The sequence below is a fragment of the Frankliniella occidentalis genome, unplaced genomic scaffold, assembly GCF_000697945.3.
Source record: "Frankliniella occidentalis isolate FOCC.00 unplaced genomic scaffold, Focc_3.1 Scaffold140, whole genome shotgun sequence".
In the NCBI taxonomy this organism is placed as follows: domain Eukaryota; kingdom Metazoa; phylum Arthropoda; class Insecta; order Thysanoptera; family Thripidae; genus Frankliniella; species Frankliniella occidentalis.
This window is the reverse complement of record NW_026267267.1, coordinates 571,151-585,497: the sequence shown is the minus strand read 5'-3', so window position 1 is coordinate 585,497 and position 14,347 is coordinate 571,151. Positions and strand designations below refer to the sequence as shown.

General features: G+C 61.2%; 1 protein-coding gene and 1 long non-coding RNA gene across 3 annotated transcripts in view; one reads left to right on the top strand and one right to left on the bottom strand.

Moving 5' to 3' along the window:
• LOC113213243 (protein pinocchio) overlaps window positions 1–2,816 on the bottom strand; it is a 46,499-nt gene extending 43,683 nt beyond the window's left edge. Inside the window, exon 1 of the mRNA XM_052270821.1 lies at window positions 2,661–2,816. The gene's annotated coding sequence lies outside the window, so the exon portion shown is untranslated. The remainder of the gene's footprint in view (window positions 1–2,660) is intronic.
• The window catches only part of LOC113213223 (uncharacterized), a 38,380-nt gene extending 31,658 nt beyond the window's left edge, over window positions 1–6,722 (top strand). The window contains exons 5-9 of one of the 2 annotated variants that reach the window (XR_008011533.1): window positions 2,288–2,424; window positions 2,623–3,134; window positions 5,216–5,460; window positions 5,632–6,379; window positions 6,577–6,716. This is a non-coding gene — a long non-coding RNA (uncharacterized LOC113213223). Of the gene's footprint in view, window positions 1–2,287; window positions 3,135–5,215; window positions 5,461–5,631; window positions 6,380–6,576 lie in introns of both variants that reach the window. The other variant, XR_008011532.1, reaches the window with a different exon arrangement.
• The last annotated feature ends 7,625 nt before the right edge of the window (window positions 6,723–14,347 follow it).

Here is a 14,347-nt window from a genome sequence, read left to right as displayed (position 1 = left end):
CAAGTTCATCCTCGATCAGGGCCGCGTGACACTGAGTGGACCACCTGCCAATCAGGCCGGCATGGTGTCCGGCCGAGCCGCGTCGGGACGTGTCCACAGGGAGGGTGGAGTGGCGCGGCGTGGCGTGGCGAGGCGTTCTCTCCTCCACCGGGGAGAGGGGCGCTCCGTCCTGATTCTGCTGCTCTTTGTTCGATATTGCGGCGCCAACGCTTGCGCGCTGCTACACGGTTCGCGGCGGGGTCCGCCTGGTAGCAGCAGCAGCGCGTCGGCGGCGCGACCTTGGGAGAGAGCACCTCGCCGCGCTCCTAGCCGCCCCGCCGCGCCCCGCTCCTAGCCACCCCGCCTCACACCCCGCCCCGCCTGTCACCGGCTCGACGTATATATTCCCTTTCAGACCTCGCCTCGCAATGTCTTTCCCTCCGCCGTTCGCCGTTTTTTCCTCATTCGTTTCAAAATAACCCCCATGAGCCTCCTGCTTGCGCCGCTTGCGCGATCAGCTGATTGGGACGGGCGCGGTGAGGCGAGCCAGGCGCTCCAAGCGCGCTCAAATAACCTGCGGGCGGGCCGGGCGGGCTCGCCTTGCGGAGTGGAGCAGCGGGCGGGCCGGGCGGGCGGTGCACTCTCGCCGACCGCAAATTTCGAACGCGCGATGACGTTGATGAAAGTTGAGAGTCGGCTGAGCCCGGGCTTGTTTGTTCTCCCTCTCTCTTTCTCTCTCGCACTCGCATCGCGCATCCGCTTAGCGACGACGACGGGGGTGTTTATTAGTTAATGTAAACACGGGTGGGAAAAACGGTCCCCGACCAGGGTCAACAGCGCGGGCGAAGAAACTGGCGTGGGCATCAGGTATGCATGCTGCAGGGGAACGTCTCGGAGGCGACCGGACAGAAGAATAACAGCGACGCTTTTGTGACTGCCGGCCGTGTGCCTTTTCGCACCGGTCCCGATTTAGTGCGCCGATAAACGTGATCGGTCGGATATATCCCCGCGCGCGGATATTTGGCTCGCTGCTCGGCTCCGCTCTGCGGCCGGCGGCAAGGTCATCATCGTCCACACGTAACAGGTCACCGATTAGATACCGAGCCGTTAAGCGACCGGAGAGAGAGAGAGAGAGAGAGGGGCGGGCGGGGGCGGAAAGGAAGGACCTGCGCGCCCTGTACCTGCACTGATAAACAAAGCGTGCAACTGCGAGTTGTGCGCTTGAAAGTGTTCAACTGCAGGTTGTGTGCTTAAATGTCTTGAACTCGGTAGTTGTGCACTTTTACGCGTTCGACTCCTCTGTTAAACACCACACAGAGTGCGTAGAATTACAATTGAAGGGAAGTTCTCGAGTTCAGTGCGGCGTGACTATTCTGTGGACACGCTTTGCTGAGTTTTCCAATCCCCAAGATGATTAGTTACACTGAACGTGTTAAAATAGGAGTCGAACACGTGAAAATGCACATTTTTGTTCGAGGGTTGAACATGAGCACTACTTTGTTTAACAGACGAGATCGTCATCCTACCAACCACCGCGAATTTTGCTTGCAATGCCCTCTGACCATCTCAACAAAGATGGAAACAATTTTCACTATATTTGGTATGTAGTTAGTATGTACCGTTGGTTAGGCAGTCGTTAAAAGCCAAAACGTCAGGTTGTTTGTAAAATGGAAACGTTACAGTCATACCGTGGTGAGGTTATTTTTGTCAGTTATAAAGCATAATGAATGCGGAACAATCAGCCTTAACTGCACTGTCGTGCAGTCACGGCACACACTCGCTGACCGAGTGTGCGGCGAGCAAGCGCCCCGCGGCCGCGCGGCTAACGCTGACGAATTGAGCTAATAAACTCATCTCTCTGCTCGCGAGTGCGGGGCGTGACATAGGAAGTGGCGCGGCGGGGCCGGCGGCCGCAGGGGCACACGTGCCGAGGCTCGCTGCACTCAATGTCCTGGTGCACACGGTCAGTTGAAAACAACGGCGCAGGTGCGGGGCGTGGCGCGGCGCGGCGCGCGTTCCTGACGTGACTGTGACGTGTGGCGCGTGGTGGTGGTGTGCCGTATTGTTTGGCTTCATAACGCCCGCAGCGTCACGTGACAACTCTGCCATGAACTTGATGCGTTTTTCGAGGGTCAGGGCTGCTCACGCTTTCATGTATTTTAAGGATGGGCCTTAATCTCATCTAATCTGAGCGTCGCCGGTGCACGCGGGGCCTACCTGACCACGGCACTAGGACGATCAAAAAAAAAGTAGAAAATAAATAATAAATTACATGCAATAATATTTTTTTCTGTTTCCTCTCCGGCAGGCGAACAACGCTCCGCGCGTCTCTGGAGAAATGGTGCGGTTGGCGGGGCCGAGCTCGGGGCCCTCTCATTGGCATCCTCCGCACTTTACTTCCGGATGCGCAGCGCAGCGAGACAAAAGGCTTGCCATGCTGCTCAGGTGCCTCGCCGAGTGCCTCGCCTACCTCAAGGATGGTGCCCGGCGCGGCCCGGCCCGGCCCGCTGGAGTGCTCTGGAATGGCTCTGGCTGGACGCGCACTACACTGGGGGTCTCAAGCTCCAGCGTGAACCCCATCCTTACGCCATTAGCTTCTTGCAGTCCTTGCGCCAAAATACAATGTGGTATTGTGTCCAGCAGACATGCGGGTGTTGCGGGGCCTGCCTGGAGCTGCTCACCTGTTGGGGACTGGGATGCTGGAGCTGGAGGCGGCGTCCTGGGCGAGATGCACGTCGGCGTGAGCTGCAGCAGCGGGTCCTGGCTGTCAGGATGCTGTTGCCCTCCGACACGCGAGCTTCGCTACGCTACGCGCTACGGTCTCGGCGAGACTGAGGACGGTGCGGGCCACAACCAGGTTTGTGTTGCTCGGCTCCGACTCTGCGCGGCGCGGCTCTGTCAATCGGCACGACTCGTCTCGATGCCGGTCGACCAGCCTTTGCACTACTGCCGCTCGCCCGGCGGCGGTGGTGCGCGGCCAGCGGCCCACCGGCTGAAGAGGAGCGAGAGAGAAAGAGCGAGCGAGCGAGAGGGGCCGCTGACGGTGTGCTGCGCCTCGCCGCGCGCGCCAAGCGGAGGGGGTCTCGTTCTTCTAGGTGCCCGCTACGCCTAGCATTCGGGTGCTAGGCAACCCATTCGACGTTGGCGCCACGCAGGTAGGCCACCCGACCTACACTTACTGGGAGTGGAGTGGAGGGGTATCGCCGCAGCGCAGGGGCGTGGAGGGGCCTAAATGGTGCGCGGAGTAGCTCCGCGCGCCAGGAGTATCGTCGGATCGACGCCGGCCGCGGTGTGGCGCGAGGACGCGGGGTATCGTCCCGGCGAGCAACAAGCTGTGGCTCGGCGGGCCGGCGGCGGGGACTCTAGGCGGCGGGAGGAGAGAGAGCATGTCGGAAGTGGCGTGTGTGCTACTGGCCTTCCCTTCCTGGCCCCGGCCCGTTTCAACCCCCCGGCGGGCCCCCATTGCCCCGAGTGAGTGGCGGCCCAGAGTCGCTGCGGAGCTGCACGGGCACGTACGTACGCGCGCTCGTGCTTGCACAGCCTCCGCCCCGCTCCGCGGAGGATGGGGCTGGACCATCCTGGTCGCGCTCCTTCCAGTGCAAACACACGAGTTGTGCTAGCGACACTCTCACTGTGAAGAATAAAAATCCGACGAAGAGCCGGCCTGGCGGTCACCTGGTCATACTGTTTACTTTACAGCTCCTTACAAAACATATAGAGACATGTGTATCCTGTTTAGAGGGGAAGCAAAATTACACCTCCGCCTTGCTCGCCTTCCCGCCTCGCCGTGGCGCTGCTCGCTGTCTGCTTCCCCCAATGCTACGCTGGGGTCAGTCGGGGCGGGACGCTGCTCAGCCCGGTCCCACAATAACAACGGCGGGTCCAGGCGATGGGGACGCGATAGCGTGGAGGACACCCCCGGGACACCCCGCCCAGCCGGCCCGGCCCGGCACGGCCCAGCCAATCCAAGGACTTCCCTCTCGGTCGCCGCCTTTGGGAAAAATCATTTTTGGGCGAACGAACGGGCGGGCGGGCTGACGACTAATTAATGGCGGTCTGGAACGTGCGTGGGCGGGGCGGGGCGGGGCGGGGCGGCCCCCGGAACACACGGCATGTGTGTGAGAGAGACTGTGCGAGTGTTTGGACCGGGAGGCCCTGCTCGGCCCTGCCGCCGCTAAACGGGGCGCCCGCTCGTTCGGACCGATTGGTCGACCCTGGGTGTCAGGGCCCGCGGCCCCGCCCCGCCCCGCCCCGTAGCGCACCGGCGCAGAGCAGCACGCCACGGCCCTGACCCCGCCACGCCCCGCCACGCCCCTCGCATGTCGTCGCTAAGCGTGTGCCACCGCCGACCCACGCGGGCCGCGCCGCCCGACGACGCCGCCACGCCTTGTGCGATCTTATCTAATGACTACGCGAAAAAGACACAACTTCTGGTTCGGGACGACGCCTCCGCGGGAGGTCGCGGGGGGGTGCGCGCCGGGACACATTCCTCCGCGCCACACGATCGGACTGGACCACCCCCGCTGCGGCGCGTTCCTCGCATTGCTGCGTCGCGACGCGTAAGCGCGGTAGTGTGTGCGTGCGCATGTGGGGGAGCGGAGACCAGGTCTAGTCGCGGCGAGCTGCTCTGGAGAGTCGTGTGTTGATCCGAGGTCGCGAAAAGGAATGCACTCTCGTCTCTGCTCCACCCACCGCGCGATACTGGTGGCGGCGGGGCGGGGCGGGGGCTTTGGAGGGCTGCTGCTTGTTGTAGCGGCAGAGTGGTCTGTCGTGGCGTGCGGCTGTCCGACGGCCGCTTCCGCGTCTAGTCCTGCCGGGCTGGCCAGTGAGGGGTGGCGGGGCGGGGTGGGGCATCAGGGCGTCCGGGTCGCGGCCGGGGCGTGGCGGGGTGACGGGCGGGGTGCCTCACCTCACCCCACCGCACCTCACCGCGTCACCCCCCGCCAACTCCACCGCAGCTTCCGTGCCTGGTTTGCCTCCCCCGCTCTAGTGCGTGAGACAGCCGTGGAGCCTTGTTGTTGGCGTGCCGCGATAACATTCTAAATTGGGCCCCAGGCCACGGAGCGGTGGCGGCGCAGGTGTGGCTACTCTACCGTGATAGGACTGACATTTCTAGATGTGGACGGGGTGGGGCGTGGAGGGGCAGTGCAGGCTGATCTGCCTGGGATCCCGAACGTGACCGTGACTCAGAGTTCTCTGTATTGTGTCGCTCATTTTATTGTTTTCGTTGTTACAGATTCCCCTTCTCACCTGCTGCGCTCCACTTTGACTACGAAAACTTCAAAATTGTGTGCAACTGTGCAGAAAAATCTCAGCTGTAAGGACACCTTGGTGCCAATGGATTTCCACTACGCATCGTTTGAAATCAATTAAAATCCAACATATGGAGTAATAAAACATAGCGTTGAATACAATGCCTAGAGGGCAGATCACAACAATGATGACACCACCACCACCAACCACACTCCACCATCGCCTGTGGTAAGTATGAGCTTTGTTTTTATCGTGGCGATATTTGTGGCATTTTGCTGATGCTGTGGTCTTGGAAACTCTAAGCCTAACGAGATTTAGCTTGCAACATTTTCTCAGCTCATTACCTATCTACTGTATCTTCATCAGCAAACACTTGCCTTTCATTTCTGTCCCTCCCAGGCACCCTGGCAACACGCGCACCGAATGACCAGCGAGTGACCCTCACCACCACCATAGCGCCGCGGCCCGCTGCCAGAGACTTTTGAAACAAATTAGGAGGTCGATCATGTCGGGCCCAAGCAGCAGCCCTGCGCCGCCGCTTAATTTTGATCGTGACCGCCCCATTATCAATAGTGATTGCGTGTCGCGGCGCCAACGCCGTACGTACTTCCATGTAATGCCGTTACTTTCGCTCCGAGAACACGCTTGGAAATGGCCTAGCTCTCCGTGCGTTCGTTGTCTCAGAGGGGCGCGCGCCCCGCTCGCCTGTTGCTGCGCTCTACTCGCTCAAGGTGACGCGCCTGTACCGCCCGTCAGAAGGAGGCGACGCGACACCTCGGCGCCGATAACGCCAGCCGCTTATTGAGCGTCGAAACGACGCTCCGATGTGTTGCAATCATCTGTTCTCATTATGGTAATGGCGTAAGCAAAGCAGGCGCGGCCGGCGAGCAAGAGCAGGCGAGGGTCGCCGCCGGTCACCCCAGCCTGTCTATGGAGAAAGGAGCCGGCCGAGCTGGCTGGCGCGCAGGTGATGTGGGAATTGATTCGACGGCGTCGTCGTCGGGGCTGCTGCTCCGGCCACCACCCCCGGCACCCCCCGAGGAGGGGAGGAGGGTCACGCGCTCCTACTGCCTGCTGCTGCTGCAGACCTCCTGGGAGCTTGCAATTACTCATCGTGACTAATTGCAATAGGAATATTGTGCGCAAGGTAGGTAGAAAAAGTGCGAAATCGGCTTTACACCGCATGTCACCTCCTGGTTAGAAAAAGGCCGCTAATTGCTTGGAGCGTTTCCTTCATTCCTCAAGGCTGTGTGGAGGAGCGAGCGTGCCTGCGTGCCTACTCCGTCTGCGCGGCTCCGGCTTTTATTTTTCTCATCTGCAGAGAGATGCACTGACATCTGTCAGTTATCGTTTCAGGTCGAGCGCAGTCGGCGGGGATGATCACCGCCTCGGCCGGGATGCTGTCGCTGTCCTCGCCAGGCGCCGCGTTGCAACAGCCCTGCATTATACCCCGCGGAGTCAGCGACACCCACGCCGCGAGATAACTCAAGTAAGACTGCCGATCTGTTTGGGCAACCTGCCGCTAGCTAACCAAGTCAGCGATGCGGAAAAGGCAAAGCGGTATAAGGCGCCGCAAATAAGGCGCCGCCGAAGACAAACTCGCTTATTAGAAGGCGGGGCTCGGATTGGCAAAGCGCGGGAAAATAACTCGGTTTAATTTAATTTTTATTTTTTCGCCGAGCACGATTATCCGATAGTCCTCGTTGGTAATGTGAGTGGATCGTCACCGCAAACGTGTCCCAACCGCAAGTGCAGGCCGCCAAGGCTGGGCTCGGAGTCGTGCGGTGCGGCGGGCTGCACACTAGGGGCGGTGACGGATGGCCGGCGTCACGGCGAGCAGCACCCCGCCAGCTCCACGAGACCCCCGGGCCCACGGCCTCATAGCGTCATGTGATGGACGAGGTGGTCGTCTACGTCAATTGGAACATTTTTCTCCAGGGGGCGAACTACTGCCGCGCGTAACCAGAGGAGTATGTATGTGTGCTGCACCGCCGAGTGAACACACCATTCCGACCGACCGGCGAGGTAACTAAGCCGTAAAGTAAAACGATGAATTCTCCATAATACTAAAACTTAACCTCCCGTGGGCCCCCGTCGTGACGGTAATTAGCTGCGTGGTCACGTGGTCATGCGGCGCTGCGGCGCTCCTCTAGTGCTCCCGGCGGAGGAGTTCCCCATACCGTCCGGTCCTGGTTGTGCAACGGTCGGGGGTTATATGGGTCCTGATGCTGGCCGCTGCATCCATACACCGCGCCGGGTCCAGGGCCCCGGGCCGCCGCCGGACCGACCAGAGCGTGACAAACTGTATTCTGAATATTATTTTGGATGATCGCACGGGATGCCGCAATCACATTATGGGCTGGACGTGACGTCAGGCGAGGAACTTGCCTCACTCTCGCACCCACACTGCAGATTCACGCACCTTTGCGCGCGCGCGCACTCACACACACGCACACACATACGCACACGCGCGCGCGCACCGCGCGCCAGACTAGGACTAGACCGAGGACTAGACTGAGGTAGGAGGCGCAGTGCCAAATATACATAATATGATTGAGATAAGCTTTTATGATTATTATTATTATCCGATCGTCGTGAGAATGAATACGCTGGAAAAGGAGGCAAAGTGGCTCGCTGGCGAGCGCCGCAATCTGGTATGGCTCCCGCAGCAAGGATCGCTTTCGGGGGAGGTGCGGCGTGGCTGGCGGCGGAGCTGTGTGGCCATTGGCCATAGCCGTGCCGAGCAGTGGCGTGGCGCCGGAGAAATGCCGATTCAATTAGATTTGTCGTGGCAGTACATGCCAATAAGTGTGGTACGCGTGTCGGCCGCCAGCCTGCGCCAGCCGGAGCCGTAGATGCGATAATGAATTGGCTGCCCTGGTGGAGCCTCGTCAAGGGGCTTTGGCTCGCTTTGGCTAGCTCGCCTTGTTTCGACATCAGGGTGAAGAGCGCCCGCCCGTCGAGCGCTTCCGGCGCGCGTTCTGCTCTGGTTGTGCCGCAGCAGGCTGGCCCAGACTTTGAGCGGCCTGCACTTGTGCCGTGCCTCTCTGCTCTCCTCGGTGACTTCGACGCTGGAAGGGGCCTGGTGCGTAGTGAGTTTCCGTTCCGACTCTCGGAATGCGCAAGTTGTGGATAAAATGAAAGGGGAAAAGTGCGTCTAATGGCTCAGAGATTAGTGAAAGTTAAAAAAAAAATAAAAATCGGAACTCTTGCTGACTGCAATTAATTCGCTGGTTGGCCGGCGGGCTGGCCTGCAGCCTGTCCGCGCCGCCGCCGCGCTGGCCGCCCTCATAATTTGCTGCAAGGAGAACGGCCCGTTCATTTTCGATCGCTTTCGATTTTGAACGGCTACACTGGCCGCTGCTGCGCTGCTGCGCCGCGACGCCACGCCCCAGGGGCACACGGCTTTGCGATGACTATCCACGAATTTACAACCGAATAAGGCGTACGTGCACGTTCACTAGACACGTGCCTCACCTTGCATTTCGCATCTAGATTGCATTCGGGCATTGGGTCTAGCGGCGCAGGTTGCTTGTGCGGGCGGGGCCGCTTGTATCGCCCGTCACGTCGGCCTGGGCAACATTCCACCTCTCTTAGTCTGATTGGGACCTCACTAACCTCACTTGTCCAAACACTCAGCCTCCCACACCCGACCACCGTCGTCATCCCGCACGAACACACGCGGGTGCGGCGGGGCGGGGCGCCGGTGTACGCAAAGCGCTCCACGCCTATGCCCAAAATGAGTTCCTCTTCCTGGTGGTTTATCAATCTCGCCATAATAATGGAGGTGCTAGAAAAATTGCAAACTTTGACATTTATCGCCCGGCGCCGTATGGCGTACTGGAGGAGGGAATAATTTCGATCCCGATTGTCTTCGGGTTGATGGCGAAGGCGGCTGCGGCGCGGTTTGCCCCCTTTCGCGGCGGTCGTTGTACAATCGAGCGCCTACTTCCGAAGGTCCGCGGGCAGCGCCGCGGAGAGCGATCAATATGAGAAATCGCTCGGTATGCCGTTCGTTGCGGTGCTCAGGGAATGGGACTCATATGCCCGCCACTTCGCAACGACGGCGGCCGCTTGCTCGGCGCACTTCCTGCCGCACCGGTGGCCAATCAGCGCCGCTTCCAGTGCAAACAATGAGGAATAACTCTCGGGACGTTTGCCAGGCTGGTCTGCCGGGCGGAGGTGGACCGTCGCCCTTCAGCGGTGGGTGTGGTGGAGTCTGCCCGGCCCGGCCCGACCCCGGCACAATGCGGTGATTTGGTTGTCGCGGCCCGGCGGGCGGGCGGACCACGTGCCGCGCGGCCTGCGTCTAATAAATTGGAATCAAAACGCGGAATGATCATGTATTTAAGTCGCGCCGCGGGAGGAAGGCGGTGAGTAATTGTCTGACGTCGGCGGGACACAGCGGGCCGTCGTTAATGAATTAATAATTAAGAGGCAGATGGGGCAGGACAAACGCGGCGGGGCTGGGAGTAGAACCCGGGCCTCGGCTGACGACAAGGTGGTACGGTTGGTGGAAGGGATGTGTGAGTGTGAGGGAGGAGGAGGGGGGCCGAAAGGCGCACATCGCCCGGCCGGGCCAGCCGGGCCGCCCTGCGGACTCCAGGGGGGCCAAGGAGGAAGGCGAGGGGGGCAGGTGGTGAGGATGGCGGGGACGCCCGGGGGACGGCGTCGCGGCTGCGGCGGCGGCGGTGGGGCCGGCTGCAGCAGCGGCAGGGCCGGGCCGGGCCGCGGAGGCGCAGCGCCACGCCGCAGTGCTGCGAGGAACTCCGTGCGGTGAAAGTGTATCCCCAGCAGTGATTCAGTGCACACGGCGCCGCTCACCGCGAGCCGAGCCGAGCCGAACGCGAACCAGTGCGACTCGAACCAGCGACACTCAGGATTACTTCCGGACCCACCAGGCGGACCAGCCTGCGACACAGGGGACCCACTTCCGGGACACTTGAAGTGAGTGGCATGTCGCATGTCGTCGTCGGGGCGTGGTTACCGCCAGCTCGCCGAAGGGAGGGAGGGCGCCGGCGGGCACGCCGCGGACTTACCGTCGACGAGGTGGTCGTGGGCCTGCTGTTCCGCGCCAGGACAGCAGCGCCCACCTGCTGCTCGGATGCCAGAAACTCAACGCTGAGGTTGAGAGGGGACTGTGTTGTCGTGACCCCAGGGTGGCCGTCGTGGGGGCGGGCCTGACCCAAGCCTGCGCGAGCCCCGCAAAAGGTCCGTTAGAGCTCCGTATCGTGGACCATGCCCTGCACAGGACGGGCGTGAGATGCCCAGGTGGCGGCCGAAACGTAGTGGGAGTGAGGGAGAGGGAGCCATGTCACGAAGCAGACATCTTACTTACCACTCGCCACTCGCGGACGTGAAGTAGGTAAGCGAGCGGGCGCAGTGCAGGGCACTGTCGCGGACATGCCCGGGGCGCCAGTGGCGCGACCCTGCCGCGGGCCCCTCCGGCCTCCCTGAGCCTCTCCTTCCTCACCCAACTGTTGCTTCACTACCCCGTCAAGAAAAAAGAAATAACATGACGCGTGTCGTCGTGCACGGCGTAGCAAACGGTACAAAAACAAGGCTCCAACAATTGCACGCCTTTCTAAGACCACACAGCGAGGAGGGAAAGAGAGGGGCTGCCGTGCAAAACCTTCGCGCGCTCTGCTTGGAGGTCTGGCGGGGCTCGAAACCGCGGCGCGTCGTGACTGTGGGCGTGCGGCCTGCCCGCCCTGGCCTCCGACCAGCCCGACCTGCAGGTCGGGCGCGCTCGCGGTGCCGCGGCGGACGTGGCCTCCGACTCGACCAGCCTCTATAAGGGCGCCGTCGGGGTCCTCAACGGGGGGACTAAAGGTTGAGGGACTTCCCCACGGACGGGCGAGGGTGGGGATAAGGGGTTAGTGTTCGCGCCCGTCCTGCTAGTATACAAAGTGCTTGTAGTGCCAGCCCGCCCCACCGCCCTCCCGCCCCCGCAGCGGCCGATGTGTGAATGGCTGCCTTTGGCGAGCCTAAAGCTCGGAAAGTGAAAGCCCAGCCATCGCCCGCTCAGCCCTGCCGGCCCGGCCCGCCCAGACCGCCGACGCAACGGCCCGCTTTTGTGTTGATGAATTTGAGAAGCTAACATGGGTAATCTGCGCGCGTGCGTGGGCGCCTGTGCGCGTGTGTGTGTGTGTGTGTGTGTGTGTGTGTGTGCATGTGTGTGTGAATGCGGGGCGTACGATGGCGCCATCGGAACACGTCGCGAAGAGAAATTACAAGGTTCAGCAGCCCGCGCCCTACAGCAGCTCGTTTATTGTTGCATACACTCTGTGTGTGTGTGCGTCTGTGTGTTTTTTGCGCCTTTGTGGTGGTCCATGCGTTATTTTTTTCTCCATTGCTGCAGGGCCTGGGCCACACCGCAAATAAGGATTGTGGTGTGGACAAGGGATAGGAGCAGAGCGAGCGAGAGAGACAATGAGAGAGCGCGCGAGAGATTGAAAATTGCACTCTCACTGCGGGTAACGATTTGACCCGCGTGCGCGTGCGTATCACGTTTGCGATGAGTGAATTGCACTACGTTTTCCAATAAAATCCTTGGTTGTGGATTACGGCCCGCCGCTGCTGTTGCAACACCCCCGCCACGCCGCGCCACGACCGCGCACGCCGCGAGTGCATCGGTGCATCGCAGCACTGCCTCACGGTGCGGCGGGCGGGCGGCGCCCGGCAGCGCCCGGGGTACACAAGAAAAGCTGCAGGACTCGTTGGCAAAGCGGTCCGGAGACGAAATCGAAAGTGGCGCGGGTGTGGCGGGGCGGGCGGGGCGAGGCGTGGCGGGGAAGGTAACAGACCGGGTGGACCCCGCCCGCCGCGTCGTGCTCGCTAGTATGGTCATTCCCGCCGGCGGCCGAGAGAGGTGGGGGAGGGGTCTCCCTCAGGTCCCCCCTCGGGTTCCCCCGCGAGCGCTTGGCTCTTGGCTTGGCTGCCCGCCTGCCCTGGCCTGGACTGGTTTGGCCGAGACAGATCTTCCTCATTTCACTCGGACCTGCCCGCCCCGGTGCGCCTGCCCTCGGCCCCGCCGGGTCCCCGCAGCCCCGCCGCCGGGTTCACGTCATCGCGCTTGCTGCGTGAGAAGCGGAACGTGTTCGAGATATCGAAGGCGCACGCGGCGCCACGGGGGAGCGATCGATGTCTCTCCTCGCTCATGAAGTGGCCGGACTGGCGTTACGTCGTCGTGACGCCTCCTCATTGCCTTCGTTTCTTCTTCTTCTTCTTCTTCTTCTTCTTCTTCTTCTTCTTCTTCTTCTTCTTCTTCTTCTTCTTCTTCTTCTTCTTCTTCTTCTCTTTCTTCTTCTCCTCTTTCTTCTCCTTCTTCTCCTTCTCTTTCTTCTTCTCCTCTTTCTTCTCCTTCTTCTCCTTCTCTTTCTTCTCCTTCTTTTCGGCCCGTCGCGCTACCGGAGCCCCTGTCTCGGGCGGGATAGGCAACCCGCTCGCGCCGGCACGGAGACGGTGGCCTACCCCGCCCCTGCGCTCGCTGCTGACGCCGACCCGACCGCCCGCCGGGAACGCAATACGGCGCGATGAATCAAGCTTCGCCTAACCTTGCACGAAGAACTGGGATACGGTAGCGGTAGAACCGACTGTTTGTTGGACTACGTGTCGCACTGTTCCAAGCATGCATTACGGTACGGCAACGCTCGCCGTCTTAGCAGAGGTCGGCCGGCTTACGGCCAACTGCATGCAGCCGAGGGTGTCCCGGGGGACGGGGAGCAAAAGCAAGCGGGAGGCCGGCATGCTGGTGCGTATCGGCTACTTGTAATTGTTTTTCCCTGGAAAATCGAGCGGCGCGGCCTGCGGGCGGGCGCACCGGCCTTCGCTCATTTCAGCTTAGCGCAGCGCGGCGCCTCTGCGGCTGGCGCGGCGAATGGGGCGCAGGCCGGGGCGGCGGAGGTGAGCCGAGGGGGCAAGGCCTGCAAATAAGTGATATACTGGCGCTGTTTGATTGTGCCCGCCTGTCCCACTCATTCGAGCGGAGCGGATGTTTGACGAGCACGGCGGCGGCGGCGGGCGGACAGATGGCCGGGCGGCTATATTGCCCCCGCGCGCGTTTTCGCACCGCGCCGCCAACAGCCATAGCGCTGTCCGCGTCCGCGAGCGCGAACACCACCCCGCCGCTGCTTATTGACACTCCGACTCGAATGCGGTGCTTTGTTCGTGGGCGTGCCCTCCTCAGCGGCCGCCGCCCGTGGCTGCGGTCGCACTTTCTCGCTCAGGGTGTCGAGCGACCCTGGAAATTCGGGAAACCCGGGAAAAACCCTTGAATTTAATTTGGTCGGGAAAAACCCGGGAAAAACCCTTGAATTTTGCTCAAACCGGCTCAAACCCGGGAAAAATGCTCGCCCAGACCTCGTAACCGAGCTGCTGAGCTCCGTGCTGCCCTTCATGAAAATAAAATTGAAACTAATTCGCGTTTTTTCCCTTTTCTGATTCCTTTTCTAAAAACTAACACTAGGTACGAGTTTTAATGACAGATTTTGGGAAAATTTTGGCTGAAAAAAATGGACCCCTTTGAGCAAAATTTTGTGTCGACAGAGCCCCAAATTACCCTTGAATTTTGACGATTTTCACGCGGGAAAACCGGGAAAAACCCTTGAATTTTATACTCGGTTGCCGCTCGACACCCTGTCGCTGCTCCAGCATGCTGGACAATATCGGCCCTGCCCGGCTCGGCCGGCCGGTCAGATGCCACCCGCGGGGCGGCCGCGGCGTCCTTGCCCGCAGAATCCCTAATGAACGGCTGGAGGGGCGTATCGAATCCAGGCGCACGTCCCGTCCCGTCCCGTACAGGCCGGGGCGCCCTTCACCTCGCGCGACATGTGCACGCCGCCGCCGCAGCCGTGGACCCGACCGTATCTGCGGCTGACATATGCAGGGATCGATAAATCGCCGACATTGACCGCCGGCCGCACGTCGCGCGGAGCTGAGCGAGCGTCGCGCTGCCGTCGCCGTCGCCGCCGCCGTCCGTCTCGCGCGCGCGTACGGCGCGCCGTGGGATATGGCCGCGAGAACAGAAACGACAGCCGTGGGACTTGAGATCGAGCTTTTGTTTGCTTTTCTTTTGAGTCACGCGTTACGTTTTCCGACCCATTTCTGTAACTTC